Genomic DNA, 25,027 nt, shown 5'->3' with positions numbered 1-25,027 from the left:
CCCACCTATTATTTACTCTTTAACCCCTATCTCCTGTAGTCCAAAGATGTGAAGGTTCGGTGAATTGGCCCAGCTACATTTCTCGCAGTGTTCAGGCTTGTGCATTAGTCCGGGGAAATGGAGAGGAATAGGGTAGGGGAATGGGTCTGGGTGGGATAAACTTCGGAGGGTGGGTGTGGAATTGTTGGGCCGAAGAGCCTATTTCCACGCTGTAGGGATTCTACTTTTCCCAGCTGTCATCGGTTCTGAGAAAGGGTCACTGGACTAGTGATGACCCTTGGTGTTTGCAGGAGGCAGAAACCGGATGAAATGTATCAGTGTAGACTGGGAGGGTTTAGTTACACTCTGTGCAGGTCGTTAGACTGAATTAGAAACTCTTGATCCCACGTTTGCAGCAAAGGGGAAGATGGCTTGGGACACAGGCAGTGAGAGGTACTGGGTTATGGCCGCCATCTTTATCTGGGGCCAAGGTACAGCAAGGAGCATGCACGTGTCCTCTTCCTGGGTGGGGGAGGGGTGATTTGAAGAGGAGCGTCTACACATCAAACACATACAAAAAGAAGTGTTTGCCTTGACTATTCATCTTGCATTGACTGTGAGCTTTGTTTTGCGAATTCATTTTATAGGATATTAATTGAGAATAATTGAGACTGGGATCTCAAAAACAAATTCCTACACTCAGCGGAGTCATCAGGATCTGAATATCATTGAGATTTAACTGTGGAACGAGAAAGATTTGTCTGTTCTGTCTCGGAAAATATCTCCAATATTTTTGTCCAGCAAAAAGCAGAAAGATGTTCAAGTTCATGGTCAGATCACCCTTGGGGTATGTGTTCAATTCTTGGCCCTGCAGCTGTGGAAGGAGGTATTGGCCTGAGAGAGAGCACTGATTTATCCAAATTACACCTCGTCTCTTTGGAGGATCTGCCAGATTTAGTCCCAATCACCCACTTCATGAAGTACTCCCTACTTCCAATTCCCTGCAAGCTTCTCGTTGAAATTCCTTGTGGACTCAAATTCCAGCATCATTTTAGGTGGAATGTTCAAGATTCTGACAACTGTGTGTTCATTCAGAAACTGCTGAAGTCCATGTTGACTCTAGGGTTACAAAGGGCTGAACTGAAAGATGAGATGCTGTTCCTTATCTCCCATTGAGATGAATTGGAACAGTACAGGAGGCTGAGGGCAGTGTAGGTGTGAGCAGATAATGAAAATGCCAGGGCTGCACTGTGAGTGTTGCTTGGCTCAATAAGTGTATTTTGGAGGTGGGTGTAAACAGAGTGAGGTGAGACAGGGAGAAGGTGAAGCTGGAACTCAGGTTTAGATCAGGCCATTCAGAAATTCATATGGTCCCAATGGGAATGTCAATTTGTAAGTGATACCTGCGGAGTATTTAAGTTTTTAAAATATGACATATCTGCTGAAGTAAAGTTTTTTTTTATTATAATGTACATGTTTGAAGTGGATGAAGGTTGCTCACTCATTTAAATTCTCTTAATGGGAGTAACGAGATAAATCTAGAGAGATGTTGTAATAGGAGACCTCAGACTGTGGTGTGCTCCTCTTGTACAATGTGGGAAGTAAGGGCCGCTTCCAGTGTCCCTGACGGCTGTGTGTGCAGGAAGGGTTCCCATCTGCAGTTACTGGGAAACTGCTTTTCAGAGCTTGAGCTGTGAGTGGACTCACTGTGGAGTATCTGCAATACTAAGAATGTTATGGAGAGCATGTTTAGTGAGTTAATCACACTGCAGGTGAGGGTCACACAGGCAGAAAGGGAATGGGTGTCCATCAGATCGAGTAAAAGGCTCAGGAAGGGAGTGCAGGAGTCCTCAGTTGCTATCCCCTTCTCATACTGATACTGTATACCACTTGGGATTCTGAAAGGGCAGGAATGGGTGGGGTGGCTTCTCGGGAAATCAGCAACAGCCAGGTTCATGACACCACAGAGAGCTCTGCTGCTCAGAACAGGAGGAATGAGAGTGGCAGGGCTATAGTGACAGGGGATTCAAGAATCAGGGGTACAGATAGGCACTTCTGTGGCCACAGATATGAATCCAGGATGGTATGTTATCTCCCTGGTGCCAAGGTCCGTGATATCATGGAGTGGCTGCAGGACATTCTGGAGCAGGAGGGTAAACAGTCCATGGTGGTGCAACACACAGATACCAACGACATGTCTAAACAGAGGGATGAGGGCCTGAAAGCTGGATATAGGGAGAGCAGAGATGCATTAAAATGTAGATCCTGAAATGTATGTCAGACTTACTCCCAGTGCCATGTGCTAGTGAGAGCAGGAATGAGAGGGTAGATCAGCTGGATGTGTGGCTGGGGAAATGGTGTACCAGAGAAGGGTTTAGATTCTTCAGGCACTGGGACTGTTTCGGGTTAGGTGGGATCTGTACCAGCCTGACCGGTTACCCCTGGCCAGAGCTGGGACAAATCTGGTGGGGGCTATTGCCAGTTCCGTTGGTGAGGATTTAACTAATCTGGAAGAGGGATGGGAGCTAAAGTGGAGGCTTCGATGGGTCAGATTCAGGACAGGGAATGGGAGGTAGAATATTAGTGATGTAATCAGCAGCTCAGAAAGCCAAAGGAAAGGAGCATTAAACGAGGATTGAGTCACTCTTCATCCATCAGTCCTGACATCCCAGGAATCAGAACCAACAAAATATGGAGCTGTTCAGCTGTGTCTCCAAGTGCTGCAGCAAAATGTGGAAATCTGCAATATAAACAAAATGATTGCTTGAGATCCTCAGCAGGTCGGGCAGCATTTGAAATGGTGACAGATGCAGGAAACATTGCAGCCTTGAAGAAGTGTTTAGATGATCACACCAAGCACCACAATATCGGTTACACGCTGAGTGCCAGAACGTGGGACGAGAATAAATAGGTGCTTGATGACCAGCATGAATACGATGGGGTTGGAAAGTTGATGTTTCGGGTCAGGACTATTCATCAGGACTGACAAAGGGTCCTGAGCCAAAACATCAACTTTCCTGCTCCTCTGATGCTGCCTGACCTGCTGCACTTCCCAAGGTCCACATTGTATAGACTCTGACTTCCAGCATCGACAGCCCTTAATTATCTCCACATCCCAGGACTAAGTCTGGTGACCCTCCTTTACTCTCTCTCAATAATCAGGAGAGCCTTCCTTGGGAAAGAGGAACAAAGGTACTCACAGTACTCTAGGTGTGGTCTCACCAAGGCCCTTCCAGAAAGGGATCCCTGCTCCTGTACACAGAACCTTTCATTGGGAAGGTCACACACCTCCACTGTTTCCCATTCCTGCCAGCTTCTGAAAAGAGGGAATTGCAGAGAAATACAGAATAAAATGGGGTCGGAGTCTCTGCTATAAAACTGTTGAACACAATGCCCCCATCTTATCCATACTGGTCATCAAGCACACATGCCTGGTGTGATCATCTAAACACTTCTTCAAGGCTGCGATGTTTCTTGCATCTGTCACCATTTCAGATGCTGCCCGACCTGCTGAGGATCTCCAGCACGTTTTGTTTTTATTATAGATTTCCACCATTTTGCTGAAGCACTTAGAGTCATAGTGTTTTACAGCATGGAAACAGACCCTTCAGACCAACACGTCCATATCGATCAGATATCCTAAACTGATCTAGTCCCATTTGGGAGAGTTGGCCTATATCACTCTGAACACTTTCTATGCATGTATCCCTCCAGATGCTTTTTAAATGTTGTAATCCTCGCGGCATCCATTACTCCTATGACAGCTCATTCCATGCACACAGCAAACTCCGAATGAACTGTTTGCCCCTCAGATCTCTTTAAAATCTTTCCCCTCTCACCTTAAACCCAATGCCCCTTCTAGTTTTGAACTTCCTGACACTGGGTGGAAACAAAGACCTTGTCTGTTCACCCTGTCTGTGCTCCTCTATAAGGTAACCCCTCAGTCTCTGACCCTCCAGGGGAAACCCCCCCAGCCTATTCAACATCTCCCTTTAACTCCACAGTCTTAACAATAACCTTGGAGATATTTTCTGAAACCCTTCACGTTTAGCAAAACAGAGTCATAGAGATGTCTGGAATGGAAACAGACACAGAGAGGGAGAATGTGCACACACCACACAGAGAGTGGAATCGAACCCGGGTCCTTTTGTTGATCAGTGCACTGACCAATACAGGTCAACGTCCCAAATGCAACCTTCACCACCTGATCTCCCTGAAACTCTACTTACAAGAAACTATGCAATTGTTCTGAGACCTTCGGAGGGATTGAAGGGGTTGGGGAGAAAACAGGAACAGGGTTGAGTTGTAGATCTATAAAATAACTGTGTCCCTCTCACTCTGTTTGTTCCCCTACTCACCTTCCCCCCCAATATTGTAGGGGAAAGACCTTGTCTGTTTACCCTATCCCTGCCCCTCCTGATTTTATAAATCTCCTATAAGGTCACCTCACAGCCTCTGACGGTCCAGGGAAAACAGCCTCTTCAACCTCTCCCTGCATCTCAAATCCTCCAATCCTGGTAACATCCGTGTAATCCATTAATTACCCCTTTCAAGTTTCACAATATTGTTTTGATAGGAAGGAGACCAGAATTGCACGGAATATTCCAAAAGTGGTCTAACTAACGTCCTTTGCAGCCTCAATGTTATCTTCCAACTCCTATACTCAATTTTCTGACCTTTAAAGGAAAGCATATTAAAAGCCTTCTTCATTATCCTATCTACCTGTGACTCCACTTTCGAGGAGCTATGAACCTGCACTCCAAGGTCTCTTTGTTCAACAATGCTCCTGAGGACCTTACTATTAAGTGTATAAGACCTGCTAAGATGTGCGTTTCCAAAATGCAGCACCTCACATTTTTCTCAATTAAAATCCATCTTCCACTCCTCAGCCCATTCGGCCATCAAATTAGGGTCCCGTTGTATTCAGAGGTCATCTTTTTCACTATCCACTACACCTCCAATTTTGGTGTCATGTGAAAAATTACTAATACCTCCTATGTTCACATCCCAATCGTTTATATAAATGAAGGAAAGGAGTGGACCCAGCAGCGATCCTTGTGATACTCCACTGGCCACAGGCCTGCAGTCTGAAAAGCAACCCTCCACCGCCATCCTCTGCCTTCGACCTTTGAGTCAGCTCTGTATCCAAATGGCTAGTTCTCCCTGTATTTCATGAGATCTAACCTTGCTAACGAGTCTCCCCTGGGGAACCTTGCCGAACACATTACTAAAGTCCATGTAGATCATGTCCACCGTTCTGCCCTCATCAATCCTTTTTGTTACTTCTTCAAAAAAGTCATTCTAGCCTTGGAAAACAAAACAGTACAGCACCCAAATAATCGGCCCACCATCTTTGTGCTGATCATGATGTTATTCAAAACTAATTCCATCTGCCTGTACATGATCCATATCCCTGCCGACCCTTGCCTGCTGATGTGTCTGCTCAAATGCCTCTTGAACGTTGTGATTGTTTCTGCTTTTACCATCTCCCAGGAGAGTACGTTGTAGTCATCTACCACCTTCTGCACAAGAAACCTGCCTGACACAACTCCCTTTAAACTTTCACAGATGTTGGTAATGCTCAGCAGGTCACGTAACATCTGTCAAGAAAAATCAGCTATTGTTTCAGGTCCGGTCCCCCTTTCTCAGAAACGTTAACTCTAATTTATCTTCACAGATGCTACAGATCTGCTAAGCTTTTCCAGAAACTTATTTCTTTCTGGTTTACAGCATCTGAAGTTGTTTCGGTATTGGTATGCTTTCCTTTATTGGTCAGAGCATTGAGTATAAGGGTCGGGAGGTCATATTGCGGCTGCACAGGACTTGGTTAGGTAACTTTTGGAATATTCCATGTAACTTTGGTCTCCTTCCTATCAAAACTATACCGTCCAACCTGAAAGGGGTCAGAAAAGAATTGCAAGGATGTTACCAGGGTTGGAGGATTTGAGCTACAGGAAGAGGCTTAATAGTCTGTTTTCCCTGGAGCATCAGAGGCTGATGGGTGATCTTATAGAGAGTTATAAAATCAGGAGGGGCGTGGAGAGGGTAAATAGACAAGGTATTTTCCTGTGGTGGGGAGTCCAGAACTACGGGACAAGGAGGGTGGCGGGGACAGAGGGGGGAACGGGGGTCAGGGGGGAGACAGGGGCGTACCGTGGGAGGGTGGACAGAGGGGCTGGACGGGACAGACAAAGAGGGGGCGGGGGGGACAGAGGGGCGCAGGTGGTCTGAGGAGGCAGACAGCAAGGGGGCTATCAGGAACATGGGGGTAGACAGGGGGCAACAGAGTGGGAGAGGCGGGATGGAGAGACATTTTAATGAGCTATACCTCAACGCTGTTCCTGTTTTCTCGCCGTCCACTGCAATCCCTCTGAAGTGCTCAGAACAACTGCATAGTTTCTATAAAATAGAGTTTAAGGGAGATCAGGTATTGAACGTGGCATTTGGGACACTGACTTTTATTGGTAAAGGGATTAGTAAAGGGACTCTGGTTTGATTCCACTTTCTGTGTGGTGTTTGCACATTCCCCCTGTGTGTGTCTGCATGGACTTTCTCTGGGTGCTCTGGTTTCCTCCCACAATCCAAAGATGTGCGTGTTAGATGGACTAGCTGTGGAAAATGCTCGGTTGCATGGAAGCTGTTCGATGGTTGGTAAGGTCTCATGGGCCGAATGGCTTCTTTCAACACTGTAGGGATTCTGTGACTGAGTATAGGAGTTAGGAGGTCATATTCTACCGATATAGTGCATTGGTGAGGCCAACTTTAGAATACTGCATTCAATTGTGTTCTTCCTGATTTCAGAAAGATGTGACCAGGATAGGACTCAACCTCATAGTGACAAGTTCCTGGGAAGTGTTGACAAACAAGTAGAGTTTAGAGTGTGGATTGATAGTTCCTTGAAAGTGGGGTTGAAGGTAGACAGGTCAGTGTAGGCGGTGTTTGGTATGCCAGCTGTTATTGAGCAGTGCACTGAGTATAACAGTTGGGAGATCATGTTTTGATTGTTCAGTTTATTGGCTCGGCCAATTTTGGAATGCCATCAAATAAAGGAAAGCAGACTAACTACCTTCTTCACTATCCTATCTACCTGCGACTCTACTTTCAAAGAATTATTCCCCTGCACTCCCAAGTCTCGTTGTTTAGCAACACTCTCCAGGACCTTATCCTTAAGTGTGTCAGTCCTGCTAAAATTTGCTTTTCCAAAATGCAGCACCTCACATTTATCTAAATTAAACTAAATCTGCCACTCCTCAGCCCATTCGCCCATCTGATCAAGATCCCGTTGATCTTTTTCACTGTCCACTACACCTCCAATTTTGGTGTCAAGTGCAAACTTACTAACTATACCTCTTATGTTCACATCCAAATCATTGATATAAATGGAGAAAAGGAGTGGCTCCAGCACCAATCCTTGTGACACAGCACTGGCCATAGGCCTCCAGCCTGAAAAGCATCCATCCACTACCACACTCTGTCTTCTAACTTTGAGCCAATTCTGTATTCAAATGGCTAGGTGTCCTGTATTCCGAGATCTAACCATGCTAACCAGTCTCCCATGAGGAACCTTGTCGAACGCCTTACTGAAGTTCATACAGATCATGTCCACTGCTCTGCCCTCATCAATCCTCTCTGTTACTTCTTCAGAAAACTCAGTTAAGTTCATGAGACATGATCTCGCACGCACAAAGCTGTTGTTAATATCCAGGACTTAACTCTGTACATTGGGGTCTGCATCGCCCAGTTATAGGTGTTAATATCCTGGATAAAGTTCAAGTACACCAGCTTTGTGTTGGTGACTGTGTATTGAGTCTTGTTGATATCACCAACACAGGTGAGTTCCTTTAGAAAGGCGGTCCCTTTCTCCCTCAGTCCCTCCCATCCGCTCTGTCTCCACCATCCACACCGTAGACAGTAAGTGGGAGGAGCTCAGAGTTTCTATGTGAGTGCGATTGAGAACATCTTCCCTTCTTTCCACTCGCCCACCAAGAAATGGTGGTAGTGTCCTTACCTCTGGATCAAGAGGATCGGGTTCAGAGTTGAGTAACAGCTGAAAAGGCTGATTAGAAAACATGTCCAAGCCACCAGGCCATACGTCTCCCAGCTGTCCCTGCCTGAGCCTCCAAACAGAACCTTCCTGTAGTTTCTCTCCTGTCAGACTCTCCCACTGCTCAGTTTGTCCAGGATCCCCTCCTGTTGCTGCACTGATCCTGTCCCTCACTGACCTGTCCATCCCCCAGTGTTCACCACATTCATTCACTGTTAATAATCCCATTCTCCCAGTCCTCCAGCCCCGCCGCCTCCACCTATTGGGCAGCAGCTGCTGTCAATCACACAGACTCCTCTGTGATCTGGAGCATATGCTGTAGGAGGGGAGAGCAGTGCACGGGCACAGTGCTGGCCAATTGTTGGCGTATGTGCATGGTGGGTCAGTGCCAGGGACGAAGGTGTGTGTTTGTGGGATTAATCTGTCATGGGCAGCTCCCTCCCTTCCTCCTCTGGCAACAGGACCCAGGGGAATGGCCCTTCTCCTGGTATCGTGACAAGTGGTCGAAATATCAGTGGGGGAGCATTTTGCAAGAGGTTATCAGAACTCTTGTGAAGATTCAGGATTGTTACGGAAAGGGACAAGGATGGGCCTGCAATTAGAGTTATAATTTGGTTCATTTTAGGTCAGCCAGATATGATTTGGCCAGAGTGTGCAGGAAGCAATGTGTGCAGGATGGTTCTCATTAGAGGATGGGGGTGAGGAAAATAAGAGGTTCCATATTCATTTTTCCCCCAATGTGGTTCTGACCAGGAAGGAAACCCTGGGCGGTGGGGTCGGGGGCATGGGTGGGGAGGATTCACCAACACTCGGTAGGCGACAAATCCGACTCATTGATTTGGCTCTTAGTCTGTAGACAGGAGCTGGAAAACTGAATTCAAAGAGAGGAGAGAAAGTGTGAGAACTGGGTGTGGAGGAAAGTAGTAAGGAGATTGGTTTGGATTTCAGCTCATGGAAGAAAGAAGTTGTGAGACTGAGATTTAAAGCTTTGCCAGAACAAGGAAACTACAATTTAATACTATAATTGTCTTACAAACCCTATATTAACAGTGGTGATTTGTTTTCTGGTTGTAGGGCACTGAAAAGGTGGATTTGCCGTTGAGCAATTGAACTTCATTTTCAGATCTGATATTCAGGTCGGCATGGATCAAGTAAATATCATTGGCCTTATCATGTTGAAGGAAAGGTGTGCATTCTGTCCGTGAGGGAATATTTCAAATATCAGTGTGACTGGAAAAGTACTGAGACAAAGCCAAGTCCATGTTAGTGTGGTGACTGTGGAGAGAGATTTCATTTATTTTAAATGTCTAGAAAAACATGGCACATTTCTCAGGAACAATTATGCCACAGATTTGTTTCGTATGTGGACAAGTCTTTAATTAATCATGCAACCAGAAAGACAAAAGAATACCTGCATAATGGTAAAAAAAGATGAAAATAGGATTATTGTAAAGGAGTTAATTCTCGATCATGGCAGTTTCAGCGCCGTCGGGAAACACTGGAAATGTGATGAATGTAATGTAGGTTTTGGTTATTAAACTGTAAAAAGTGCAGAAGAAACTTACAAGGATGTTCCCAGCGCTAAAGAGTTGGAGTTATAAGGAGAAGTTGGACAATCGAGGACTTTTTTTTGTTTAAAGCAGAGGAAACCGAGGGGGGATCTTTTATAGAAGTGTGTAAGATCATGACAGGCATGAGTAAGGTGAATGCATTCAGTCTTTTTCCCAGGGAATCAAGGACTGGAGGGCATCAGTTTAAGGTTAGAGGAGAAAGAATAAAAGGGAAGCTGAAGGTGGTACATGTATGGAATGAGCTGCCATTGGAAGTGGTTGAGGCGAGTTCGTTGACAACATGAAAAAGGCATTTGGACAAATACATTGGTAGCAAAGAGTCAGAAGTGTATGGGCCAATGTAAATGGAGTTAGCATGGATGGACATTTTGGTTAGCATGGGTCAGTTTGGGCCAAATGGCTTGTTTCTGCTGTAGGATGCTCTGACTCTAAGTGCATATACTATTTCTCCCGCTATCTCTGGTAGTACCCAGGGAGGTATTCCATCTGGGCAAGGTGACTTGTCTACCTTTCGCATCATTAGCTTGCCCAGCTCCAACTCTCTCATGATAAGGGTTTGTTTCTTGATCCTCACCTTCCTCAGTCTCCTTATCAATTACTGGCATGTTCTTCGTATCCTCCACTGTGAAGACTGACTATTGTGTACTCATTCCTGAACCCTGCTGCGTAGCAATAACTAGGCACAGAACTCTGAGAGGTCTTCTTTGAGTCTTTCATTGATGAGACATGGCAGTTACATGATAGTTTACATGCAAAACACCTCCAGGCAGTATCGTGTAACTGTCTGACTGTCTGATGTATCGCTTCCATTCTGATACTTTTGTGATTTGTGGTTTTGAATGGAGTCTGTCTATCACTATTATCTCCATGGCAACAGCAGTTAAAAAGTGGAGTTCAGTTCAGCACTTTGTGGTTAAACCACACACCGCTCCCCCACGCCCCCGTGGCTCACTCAAGTACCTGACAGATGCTTCAGTTTCAGTGGGGCTGTCTGTCAGGATTCTGATGTGGAGGAGCCGGTGTTGGAGAGGGGTGGACAAAGTTAAAAATCACACAACACCAGGTTGTAATCCAACAGGTTTATTTGGAAGTACAAGCTTTTGGAGAGTGCTGTGATTTTTAGCTTTATCAGGATTATCTCTATTGTAACTGTAAAGTGCTTCAACAAATAGAGGCCATATGTTCCCCATACAATAGTTTCCCCACTAGCAGTGTAAACTGCTATTCCGGCCGTGTGGATAGCTACTCATCACTTTCTTTACCGCCAATCCCATCCTGCTTTCTGTTGATCTTTTTACGATTTTACAATTTCCTTGTTTCTCGCTGGTCTTTAACAATTTGTATGTCTTTTCTTTCAATTTGTTAGACTCCCTTATTTCTTTAGACTCCCATGGTAGATTAATCCTTTTCCTACATTTCTTCTTTTTCACTGATACATACTTTTTCTGAACACTTTGAAAAATTGCTTTGATATTCCCCCACTGTCCGTCCTTTGCTCCCAGTCTACATTAACCAACTCCTCCCTCATCCTATTGTAGTCTTCTTTGTTTAAGCACAGGATCTTGGGACTGGATTTAATCTTCCCGCTTCCATCTGTATTCTAAATTCAGCCATACTTATCGTAAGTCTTTTGTCAGATTATGAGGTGAGGTGATGTTTTCTGGGCCAGTGACCTTGGGTTATCATTATCAGTGACCTTGGGTTTGTAATAAAGTTCCGAATAGATTTTCTCAACAGATTATTCTGGACGCTGTGAATGCACTACACAGACTAAAAGTATAAATCATTGTCTCCACTGGTTTAAAATTGCGAAATCATTATCTCCTATAAGCTTCCTCACTATCTAAATTTGGAACGCTAATCCACCTAACTATCCTGCATTTTCCGAAAATCTCCATTGGTGAAGGTGGTGAGTTTTGGATTCAGCTTTCCAGTTAATACCGTAAGAAGGTAAGCACTGGGCACAGGAGAGGCAATGCAGCCCTTCGAACCAGCTCCACCATTTAATATGGTGATGATTGAGCTCACCCCGGTCTCAGCTGGATTTTCCCGCCTGCTCACTCTCACCCTTCAACTCATTGCGAATTAAAAATCTGCATCTCTTTATTAAATTTGCTCATTGTCCTGGCATCCACCGCATTTTGAATAGCGAATTCCACAGATTCAGAACTCATTAAGATAATTCCATTCTTCTTCATGAGAATAGAATAGAGTATAGTGCAGAGAGAGGGCATTCATCCATCGAGTCCACACCAACCCTATAATGAGCATCCCATTGAGACCCATCCATTCCCTGTCACCCTGCGTTTCCCGTGACTAATTACCTAACCAGCACATGCATGGAAACTGAGCAATTTAGCTTGGCCAATCCACTTAACCTGCACGTCTTTGGAATGTGGGTGGAAACTGGAGCACCCAGAGGAAACCCACGCAGACACGGGGAGAACGTGTAAACTCCACACAGTCACCGAAGGCTGGAATTAAACCCGGATCCCTGACGCTGCGAAGCAGCAGTGCTAACCATTCAGCTACCACTGCTTTAAACCTGCTCCTTCTTATTAACCTCCCTATCTCCCAATTGGCTGAATCTATATTCCTCACGTCAGAAATCAGGTTGTGGAAACGGATGTCTCAGTAAAACCCAATGATAGCCCACATGTCCTGTGTGTCTGAATGGGGATTTGATACACAACACCCTCCAGCCCACATTTTCATTCACTTTCCAGAAACACAGCACCAGTGGTTTCCTGGGGACTACAACTCCCACAATCCCTGAGGCAGGGATCACACGTGTATGGCGAAACCCGGCACTGTTCATGTACAGAATGTGGGCGGGTTTTGGAACATGTGCTTTAGAGTAACTCGCGGAAAGTATTTCACACTGTGATTGACTGGAGGAGTAACATATCAGCTTTTAGTATTTATCTGCCGGGGAGTTATGGTGTCACCACACCCACGTGGGACTAGGTTCCATCCCCAATGCGTCATAATGCTGGGAATCGGCCAATGGGAAACCAAGAAGGATCTAACCCATTCTCCCAGCCTGAAGGTTCCTCTTCTATCCAGGATCTGCTACCTTCCTTTCTGTTTCCTTACGTTTCATTTTTATATTACATTATTGACTTGCAGCAACTGAAGGGAAAGGAAGTGAACCCAGAAAGGGTGCAGAGTCTAACCAGGGATGGGAAGTGGTGGCATTGATCCGTTTGTCAGGAACTCCACGAGAATGGGGAGGGTATACAACAGGGATAGCAGAGTGAGAATGGCACGAGAGAGTAAGCGGGCTGGAGGGTTACAGCTTTCGGGGAAAAAAGATATTCCAGAGAAACTAGAGTTGTCTGTTCTGAATTTCTAATCTCTACATATTCTTTTATACAGGGTGCTAGATGGTGAAGATTCGCAGACTGAAATCTCAAAATCATGTGCAGATCGTGATAAAGTGAACCAGCATTTGATGAACCAAAGAGAGTCAATCGGCCAAAATCCTGCAACACTCTCCCTCACAGCATTGTTGGTCCATCTGCGCCAAACGGACTGCGAATGGTTCAAGACAGCAGCTCGCTACCATCTTCTCAAGGGTAACAGAGATGGGAAATAAATGCAGGCTGAACTAGTGATGCCCATATCCTGGAAATGGTTTCTATCTCTTTTTACTGAAACCCGGTTGATGTTACTGCAGGATGATGAGGGATGCTGAGTGCATCCTCCAGGAGGCAGAACCATCACGTTACCCCTGCCTACACCCACAAAGTAACACAGCAATGTCACTAGAACAAACGGCAGTGAAGCTAAAGGAGGACTTAGATATAGTTCTTAGACGTAAAGGTATCAAAGGGGATTGGGGCACAGCAGGAACAGGAGACTGAGCTGGATGGTCAGCTGTTTCCCATTGAATGATGGCGCTGGATCGAAAGGCCGAATGCCCCCCTCCTTCCCCTATCTCCCAGGTATGTATTTTGCCACGGAGCCCGGGTAGGAAGACGTAGGCAAGGCAGGGATTCTCCAGGAGATTGCACTTCCACATCAGTTTACAGTGAGTGATGGTTTGGTGGATTTTATTTAACTTTTGTCTTTAACACAAGGTTTGTGAATTTGGTTTTAAAATATTGTAGATGTTTATTCCACAATAAGTAAAACTAAAAGAAGGTAAATGGAACTATCTGAATATACAAGTTTTATAACTTCCAAATGCCCTGTAAATCAAAATCCTGTCTACTCCGGACACCATCACTTTCCAGTTACTCAAACTCCAGGGAAATATTCCGTCCCTGTCTGAACCTTTGGTTTGATTTAACTGCTTTTCAGTTCTCAGTTCTCATTCTGTGAGGTGTGATGTGTTACGTTTTCCACATTTCTCCTACCCAGAAGTGTTATCACACACATCTGAATAACTGTCCCACCATCAAAATCTTCATGACGCCATTTTGCTTTTTGTTAATATATAAACACCAGCAGGAAACCACCCGTATAACGAAAGAAAGCCCATTATGGGCAAAACAAACCATTACAAGTGACACAGTGGGAAAGGACTGGGGGTGAGTAGAGTTGGGGGTGAGGGGGCAGCGGTGGAGATAAAGCACTGTATCCCCTGCGGTGCCCACCTCGATCTAAAGGCAGCGAGAGCATTGATACACACCACATACTCCTTCTACAAGGACACCCTGCTGTGTAGCGTTTATCTTCACTATCCGAAGAACATCCCACCCAGAGTACTCCATCCCTATGACACTGCATTTCCCATGGCTGATCCACCAAGTCTGCACATTCCTGGACATTGTACAATTTAGTATGACCGATCCACCTAACCACGTCTTTGGACTGTGGGAGGAAACCAGAGTACCTGGAGGTGGTCCACACTATCATAGGGGAATGTGCAAACTCTATACAGGCAGTCTATCAAGGTTGGACTCCAACCTTGTACCTGGTGCTGTGAAGCAGCAGTGCTACCATCACAATTTAAATCAAAACAGATGATCCCTGTTCATTGTCACGTCGATGTTTCTGGAGACAAATTGCTCAGAGGGACATCCTGAGGTTCAGAAAGTAGTGATTATAAATTTAGTCAACCCCAGCCCAGTTAATGAGATTAACAGCCCCAACATCAATACTCCAATAGTGTCATCATGTACAAGGTCCAGTCCTGACCCTGATGGACAGTAACATCAGAACCAGAGGCCTGCAATGAACTGTACCCCACACGGAGCAGGTGGATGACCACTTCCCTGTGTCCACTCACTAGTCTCTCAGTCGTGTTGAAGACTCAGCAAATCCCTTGTCTCAAAGAGATGGAAACAGCTCCTACGCAGTGTGAACCCGCTGGTGTATCAGCAGGACGGATGAATCACTGAAACCCTTCTCACACATTGAGCATCTGAATGGCCCCTCCCTGGTGGGAATGCACTGATATCTCCGCAGGTGAGAGATTTGAATGAATCCTTTCTCACACATGGAGCAGGTGAAGGGTCTCAAATCCTCTGTGCCCTCTCTGGTGCCTCAGAAAATTGTAAGATCGAATAAACCCCTTCCCATACATGGGGCGGGTGAACAGCCTCTCCCCGTATGACTGTGTCTGTGTGTGTCCCGCTGAGAGGAGTAACTGATTCCTTCCCACAATTCCCACATTTACACAGCCTCACACTGGTCCCGCCATATTGCTGTCTTCCCAGATCACATGACCAGTTAAATCCTCGACCACAGGCACAAAATGGGAGTGGTTTCTCTGTGCTGGGATTGCTGTTTTCCCCTTCTATATTACCCGTAATAATCAGTACCTGCGGAATTGGGTGACTTTCAGATCGATGTAAAGTCTGAATTCCCATCTGTGTACTCTTTCACTGTAAAACAAGTTTCTCTCTGTCATTTTAGCAGTAAAATTGCAGGAAAAATTGAAAACAGTTTCCAACTAACTATTATTAGTTTCTGCTCAGGATGTGATGCCTCTGCTCTCCAGGCTAACATCAGTCTCTCTGTCTCACACACAATGTCTCCATGCCTTTAAATGACAACAGCAGAGAGGGACAGTATTCCTTTAGACAGCCAGCCTCTGCCCATTCTCCAATGGCTCAAATGAGCAGCCTAAACCTGTAGACACAAAGATACTCACCTCGCCCGGAAGTCAAGGCAATGGGGGGACTACAATTATCCGCTGAGGTGTAAACTCACTAGCTCAGTCACACTGTGGACAGGCTGTCCACCACTCCCACATGTGAGAAGTAATCACTCAGGAAACCAACCTGCAACTCACCAGCAAGTTTACAAATGACAGCAGGGGTTCAATCCTGCTGTCATTGCAGCTGTTAATCTCAACCAGCAATGAACCATGCTTGGACGTCAGTTTCCAGTCTAGTTCCACCATTTTCTGATGTATATAAAAATTTACACTTATTTGCCGGAGTCATAATTTAGAAGTTTCAATGCGATGTAACAATTGGTCGAGTAGTTGACTATGACGACGATTGCCAGGGACTGGACAGATATATCAAACAGGTGGAAAGTAAAAATGATGAATGGAATTGAATGCGGAGTAATGAGTGGTAATGAATTTGGGAAGAGGAAATAATAACAGTGAGGATTCTGAGTGTTTTAGAAGCACAAAGCGGTGTTGGAGTGGACATTCACAGATCGCTGGAGATCGTTGGACAGCAAGGTCAGTTGGTCGAGAGGGTTTTTGGATATGTTCTGTTGCTGACCAGAGACTGGGGATGATACTAGAACTTTAGCAACCGCCAGTTGAGTGGAAATCTAAACGACTGAGCACAAGTCTGGTCACTACAATAAGCAACTTTTTAAAAAATTGTAAGATAAACGATGAAGGGCTGAAGTAGGCTACTATGCCCACCAAGTCCACTTCACAAATTAATGCGTTTATCACTGATACTTCTCTCCGCGTCATGGTGGAATGTGTCTTGGAGGGTAACTTGCAAATGACGTTTCCGTGCATCTTCCCACATTATCTTTGTCGTCGGTATAGTTGTTGAGCTTTGAAGGTTCTGTCAACAAAGCCTGGCTGAGTGACACCATTGTATTGTGTAAATGGTGCACTCTGCTGCAATTGTGCCTTCGCGGTGAAGGGAGTAATTATTTCAGGTACTGTTTAGGATATAGTTACGCGACTGCGTTATCGTGAAGGGTGTTCAGTTCCTTAAATGTTATTTACACTTCACCCATTCAGGCAAATGGAGAGAGAGAGAGATCTGTTACATATCTGATTTGTGCCTTGCAAACCATGCAGGCTTCACGGATTTAAGAGCTGACTTAATAACCCAAAAAATGCTGACCCACGGACTTGCTTTTGTAGCCAAAGTATTTATATAGCTGGTCAAGTTCCGTTTCTCTCAAATACTAGTTCCCTGGACCATTATACGAAGGACGTCAGTTACAATAAGCCATTGAAGGTCAATGGGATATGATTAGATTCTCATTTGTCAGAGTTATCATTATTGTTTTTGGTGCTTATGTGGACTAATTAGGATTCTAATTCCTACCTGATTCCAAATCACTATTCTCATCTGTGCTTGAATTTTCAACCCGTTTCCGAGCAGGAGATTTCTCTACCTGCCTTAATAATATGCAAGGACACATGTATCTGCGGCACTCAGTTTCTCTGATTCCGGATCTGAGAACTGGGATTATGGGATCCTCTGCAGCAATGGGGTACTGTCTTGTGTGGGGAGGTTGGTGAAGCAACAGATGTGAAACTACATTGTTATTGAAACATACGTTTCAACAATACCTTGTGCTATCCCCTGAGCCTTCAATGTATTGTAGATATCAATCCATCTCAGTATTCAACATGCAGTACTCGATGCAACCTCCACAGCCTCTGGAGATAGACGACGTGGCCCAGTCACATGAGAACCTGCCACGTACATGGTGGGGAGTGTACCACGATTACACGTGGGGACACCTCCCACCATGTACGTGGCGACTCCACCAACATTGTCTATCTCATCCGCTGCAGGCAAGGATTGCCCGGAGGCATGGTACATTGGCGACAACGAGCAGAGGCTAGAGCAATGGATGAATGGACATGGCACAAAAATCACCAGGCTGGAATATTCTCTCCCAGGCTGAGAACAATTCACCAGACCAGGGCACTCGACCTCGGACCTTGCGGTGATCATCTTCCAAGGCGGACTTCGCGACAGTCAACAATGCAAAGTGGCTGAGCAGAGGCTGATAGCCAAGTTTGATAACCATGGGGATGGCCTCAAATGGGACCTTGAGTTCTTGCCACATTACAGCTGACCTCACTGCACAGCACACACACCATGAGACACAAATACACACACACACACACAGACACACGCACAGAGACACACAGACACTCCGACAGACAGACACACATATTTGGACACACACACTGACAGACACGCGCACTCCGACTGACCCATACACTCATGCAGACCCTCTCTCATAATCAAGCTCTCTCATAAACAAGCTCCCTCTCTTTCACTCACACACTCACAAATACACACACCCTCTCACATACATATCCCTTTACACTCAGACTCACACACATACACATACACTCACTCTCTCACATTCATACCTACCCACGACACACATACATATAAATTTGTGGGGTGAATTTGTATTTACAGAATTACGTTTTATTTTGCTCAAAAACTGCAAGCATCCATGTAAGATTCTACCAGTCCATTTTCTTTTAGATAAGAATCAGTCTGAACATGGGGGCACTAGCATCCTCACATGGGGCACATCACACCTTCAATGCGTTATTTGGGCCGATATGATACCAATTGTTAAAGTTCACTTAAGAATGCAACTTTTAAAAAAGTTCTGAGATTTACATATGAAAGAACTGAAACCAACATATTCATTCTAAAAGATTAGAGACTTAACAATTTCAATTACCTCATGTTGTAAACCTTTGTGATAAATTCTGTGTCTTATGATCTTACACTTCACAATTACCTGATGAAGAGCAGTGCTCCAAAAGCTAGTGCTCTGCAAATAAACCTGTTGGACCATAACCTGAGGTTGTGTGATTTTTAACTTTGTACACCCCAGTCAACACCGGCTCCTCCAAATCATTTGTTCTGCTCTGATCGCCGGACTGCGAAATCGTAGGTTTGCACGGGACAGTGTTCAGAGGGGATTGACCAAGGGATTGCCTGGGCTGAACAATTCGCACTATGAAGATAGACGAGCTAGGCTGGGGCTGTTTGTCTGAGAGCGCAGAAGGCTGAGTGAGGAACTGATGAACATGCACAGTAAGGGGACCGACATGTGTGATAAGAGTAAACTACTTATAGGAAGGATTAATAATCAGGGCTACACATTAAACACAAGAGAGTGGACTTTTGGAGGAGATTTAGGAAGAATGTTTTTACCTTGAGAGTGTTGGGTATCTGGAATTCACTGTCTGAACGTGTGGTAAAGGTAAGAGTCATAAGAATATTTCAGGACTATTTAGCTGAACACTTGAGGTGCTGGGGCACACACGGATAAGGAAAGTGTGGCGAGGAGAAACAGATGCTTGATGAAAGACCCAAACACCGCAAATTCGGGCGCAGTAAAATGGCGGCCAGTGCGGCTCTGTGGCGCAATGAAAAGCGCATTAGACTTCGACAGCATCGTTATTCATAGTTTGTTGGGTTTGAGTCGGAGTTTATTCAGTATCAATGATTGTTCTACTGATTCATCGTCAATTCCTGTCGTCTGGAATTCTCGTTCCTACAGCTGATCAGACGAAATTCCTCAACTGCTTGGTGGTGAGTTTTGAGGGAAACGTATCATTTAAACATGATTGGACCAGAATTGACAGATAAGTCACTAAACGTATAAAGTTCGAGCAGAAGCCACTGCCTCTGAACATGTCTGCCCCCCAACCCCCACCACACACACACACACACACACACACACACACACACACACACACACACACACACACACACACACACACACACACACACACACACACACACACACACACACACACACACACACACACACACAGTCGCACTGACATTTTTGGTTTCTTAGATATCTGTTTCCCAGGGGGCGATAGGTGGATATGGATGGGCTGGGAAAAAGACATTATAGTGTTCCATCAGCCATGATGAGATCAGATTGCGGGGTAGGGCCGTGAGGTTCAATATCCTCCTCTCGTTGCTCTCTGTCTGTGCTGTTTCTGGTAAAGAGTTTTAAACAATACCACCATGAGGACAATGCGAATCTAAACCATGGAATATCAAGGTCCTTCCCTTTACCCGGCCGCTCTCACAGCAGGAATAGACAGCTCTTGCTGTAGCGTTAGATCAGATCGTGGAGGATTCTCACAGACCGTCTGTCAGACTGCGTGCTCCTTCACACAGGGGTCCAACTGGGCACATGGAGCAAGGGACCATGTGGAGTTTGGGTTTCAGGAACAGACTTCCCCTTTGCTGGGCTGGCATTCTTGCCACAAGTAAACACGAATTTCGGACATTCTGAAACACCCTGGATTCTCATCACTTTACAATTTAAACTGAAATTCAACTAAATCTTGCATAACCATGTTATACCTTCAGTATTCATGAAAACCGTTCAACGTGCCCATTGAAGATTGGTTTTCAATGCAGGATGTTTCATGTTGTCTGTATGAACGTTCACAAGGAAGTTGGTGAAGTTTCACTGAATCGAATTCTGTGCCGAATTGAAGCCGATCGATTGAAAATCCCTGGGACAGCGGCAATGTAACAACGCACGAACCCATGGAAACCCACTTTTCAATGAAGTCTGTTTTTCACAGCATGTTTCTCGGTCATTTTCTGAACCCGATGCTCCAATACTCACAGGTCCATGTCAATATAACCTCCTCTGCGTTAGTTTCCATTTCAGAACCACAGCAAAAGTCGAGCTGTTGGTTTGAAGGTCCTAGAGGTACGAATAGGACACGTCAGAGGCTGGCTGCCGCGGCTCCTGTGATGCAATTGTTCAGCGCCTGCACTTAAAGGCGCGTAAAATGCCGAGTTTCTAACTTCAGACCTGATTTTAAACTGCTTTTAATGACATTGACCAAGAGTTATTGGATCATAAGACTGAAGCGCAATTGAGAAACAATGTTGAGTAAAAAAAAAAATATCCTAAAACTCCAGTTTCTGATTTGGATGATTGTTCTGTCTTTGGAAAAGGTGTCAATTATTAACTAAAAAGCTTCAAGTATTCCCCAGGTGAATATCTATCTGTGGATAAAGAAACAGGAGGAAGGTTTTAGTCTGATGACCCTTCTCATGTCGCTGACCGTGCATAAGGTTACATTCTGGGCAAGACTGTTTAGCTCGTTTCATATTATTTTATTTGCTGTAACCTCGCACAGTCCATTAAACCAATCGAAAAGAACTAGGTTTATCTCTTTGGGTAGTTTGAGTGTTGTCAGCAAATCTGGTAAAGTCATGATAAGTAGTTTTGCTGCTGTGCGGAACAGAGCGTTCAAACAGGAATAAGGACGAATCTTGTTGCTGGATTTATCCGGCGAAGATCAGTGAGTAATATACGGACTCAGTCCCATTTCTTGGGATTGTGACCAAATGTTCAAGGCAACAGATGGCAATGATAATGATGTTTTACATCGACGGACCGAATCTTACTCATTAGAGTCGCCGTAGTATTACAAATCAGGCGGACGGGGGAGATGATGATCCTAATGGTAACTTGAGACAGTGCAACAATTAATTCCATGTTGTTGGTCTAACTCTATACCATAATCTAGTTAGCCAGCGGACTGAGCTTACTGGTTTCCATTTAATGCCGAGCTCAAGCAAACAATTCTCACCTCTGCTTATGGACTCACCTGAAGGAGGGAATTCCCCTCCTATTTATTCTTACCAACCTCACATCAGCTGGAACCCCTCCATTAGGACACAACTCAGTCTTTCCTATTTTCTTCGGTGTGATTCTTCATCTCCTCCACCATCCCATTAACCCCCTCTTTACTTTTCTAGGCCATTACTAGTCTGATAAATAAATTCTCTAACTTCAAATGATGCTGATCCTGTTAAAGTAGATCTTTCTGAGCGCACATCCTGTGCGAAGTAACCTGAATTTAAAAATGTGTTGCTGGAAAAGCGCAGCAGGTCAGGCAGCATTAAAGGAGCAGGAGAATCAGGACTTATGCCCGAAACGTCGATTCTCCTGATCCTTTGATACTGCCAGACCTGCTGTGCTTTGCCAGCAACACATTTCTAAGATCTGATCTCCAGCATCTGCAGTCCTCACTTGCTCCGGAGTAACCTGAATGCCTTAGGCTATCCAAATTTTGTTTTACTGATGTTGTGATTGGCATGTCTTGATTACTATGACCTGCCTTTACCAATCGCAAACAAAGCATTTTCACTGTACTTAGGCACAGACGAAAATCAATCAATCAATCGTATAAAATCAAGCAATCGAGTAGCACATTCATTTCCGCATTGTGTGGAGCCAGCACAGTGAAGGGGGCCTACAGGCTTCAGTCTGCACTGTGAGAACATTTTGTGATTCTGAGTGAAATCACAGTTAAACCATCAGAATGTGGGAAGTAACATAGATGCTATATAGACAAAGGTGGGACATATCTGCAGCACAGACTATCAATCAAGAACAGCGAAGATCTTTCAACATCATCCTCTAAGGTACATGCCATATGCCAGATGAAAACCTGAAGACTGCGGGAAAGTGCTGTGGTTAGCGTTAACAGAGCGGCCCAGGGCGAGCGGACTGGGCCCATAGCCCAGAATTTCATGGATTGAAATATCCCCTGCTCGTTGACAGTTCCAGGTTTCAGCATGTGTATACTACCCCCGACACTGTTCATCTGTAACAGAGCTACATTCTACGCATTGCATATTGACTCGCTTTCCGCTTCCTGTCACTCAATGTATCTGAAATGAATATCTTGTATTGATACACCCACCAAATTTACACAGGTGAGGAAACACACTTCTGAAGATCTGGAAGCTCTTTTCTTGTTCTCTGTCGATCTGCTATGATTTGCTTCGCAAAGTCACTTGCCTGAGCTGGGAATAAACTGCTGTAGGTGAGAGATATTAGTTGTGGTGTGTACCATGCGCTTGACGCCCTAGCGTTAGTCCCCACGTTGTTTCACGCAGCACTGTCTTCCCAGTGAAATGAAAAGCCGTGAATGTCAAATGGATCATCATGTGGGAGACAGCATTATGGCACAGACATCGATCCCCATTATTAGGGCATATATCACCGATTATGAATAACCTCAGAGAGATTCCAGTGACAGAGAGTCGCCGTGGACTCGATGGGTTGGTCAGCTTCAGCGCGGGAATGACAGCTCACGTTGATGTTGTCCCTCTCCATTACTCTGGGAAGAGCGGTTAAGGGAGAAACAATTGCTCATTTTTAACCCTCTCCTCTACGTTTGACTGTCAGCAGCCCCGCAGCTCAGGACCCGTGGAGATGGCTCTCAGTGAGTGAGGGCTTGACGCGGATTCTCTCCATCTGGGACAGTTGGAGCTCAGATGTTAACTGCTGCCCGGTTGTAGCTAAGAATCCAACGCCCCTGTTAAAAAGCCTTTCTGAAGGATTACTGTGTGAAGATGGATTCTGAACACCAAACTGGCTGGACAAAAATACACTCAATTGAATGTACCTGAGGGAAGAATATCCAGAGGACATTTCTCTCTTTCCCACCATTTCAACATCTTTCTCCCTGTCTCAGATAATGATATCTAGAGAAGTTCGCAATGAAATGTACTCACTTCCAGCGCCTGAGTGAACTGGCCGCGCTGGTGAGAGAGAGCTTCAGAGCATATCTGCGCTTGCCTCCCCTCACACTGCCTGCAAGTGGACGGAAATGGCTGAATACTCTACCAATGGATATAGCTCAGTCCAAGGGGAAGGGATAAACAGCACTGTCCCGTGTGCACGGAGACAGAATGAGAAGGCGATGTTAATGAAACGCTTTGCTGCTTAGAATTCCTGAAGCAAGGTGGGATGTAGTTGGCTCTGAGCGGCTCTCAGCTGGTTAGTTGTTGGAAATGCAAGAGTATCACTGGCTCGTTTGTCTCGGGGCATGACACTCTCCGAGCTTGTGTTAAACTGGCATGTGAGAGAACCTTGCTTTAAATTGCCATCGAGCCTTGGTCGTTTGATTTCACTTTTGCCAGGTCGCCCTGTCAGCTGTTCGATTAAAAAAAAAAACAGATGCCCTTCATGAGGTTGGTCTCTTTGAAATAAGTTTGAGTTTGGGACCAGAGTGTCATTGTAGTGAACATGGTGCAGCAGCAAACATGGTGAAAGCGAAACAACTGTTTCACCCACACAATCCCACTCTGAATAAATCCACCATCATGATGTTTACACAGTTCTGGGTGTGAAGCTTTAGGAAGCAGGGACTTGGAATGAGTGGAGACAGCGCTGAACTGGTTGATGGGAATGGTGCGGTGTATGAGGAATGTCAGCAATAAAGGTGGATTGGAAAGTTGGGACAGTTCACCTTGGAGAACCGAGGGCTGATAAATGGCCTGGTTGAAGCTTTCCAAGTGATGAGGGGTTTAGACAGCGGAAATAAAGCAGTGAAAATGCTCCTACGCCTGAAAGGATCGAGAACGATTCGGCACAGATTTAAAGTCATAAGGAATAGAAGTAAAAGTGACATGAGAAGGATGGTTTCCACACAGGGAGTGGTTAGGGTCTGCATGTCACTGTCTGACAGTGACAAAGAGGCAGGTTCAAATGAGTTATTGAAAACGGTATTCAACATTTATGTTGAAAGCAGCAATGTTTAGAGTTACAGGGAGAAGGCAAGAGAATGATACAAAGAGAGGGACACTTTTCCTTACAGTAGAGAACCAGCACTGTGGGCTGTGACACAGTTGTGATTCTGAGTGAAATCCCAGTCAACAGAATGTTGGGTGTTAGCGGTTATGTTGACAAAGCCTGGACACATCTGCACAACAGAATATTACACCGCACGTCCATGTCACAGGGAGGATGGCGCTGAGAGAATTAGAGTGGGGATGTACTGCAACTATACTGCCACACAGACGGATGGCAAACCCCGTCAAAAATAATCTCTTCAAGGTGGTGTCAGCAAGTCTCACCTTAAACCTATGCTCTCTAAATTTCAACTCAACCCACTCTGGGCATCAAGCAACCTTGAATATTTAATTCATCCATAACCCTCATGACTTTATCAACCTTCGATAAGCTCATGGCTCAGCCTCTACGCTGGAGGGAAAATTGTCCCAGCCTATTCAGCCTCGCCCCACAGTCCAACCCTTGCAAACCTCACCACATTCTTGTCTATCTTTTGTGAACAATTTCACGTGATTTCCTTAATTTTTCAAAGATGCCAATTGCGCTGGACAACAAGGAGCTCCTGGAAACGGAAAGGTGAAGCGTTGAACGGCTGCAAATTTCAGTGGTGGACGACTTTGAGCAGTGGCAGCCACGTGTGGAGCGAGTGTCTGTAGTG

This window comes from Chiloscyllium plagiosum, unplaced genomic scaffold, assembly GCF_037043375.1.
Source record: "Chiloscyllium plagiosum isolate Xiang-an unplaced genomic scaffold, Cpla_swu_hap1 HiC_scaffold_18, whole genome shotgun sequence".
NCBI lineage: Eukaryota > Metazoa > Chordata > Chondrichthyes > Orectolobiformes > Hemiscylliidae > Chiloscyllium > Chiloscyllium plagiosum.
Note: the sequence above shows the minus strand (reverse complement) of the source record.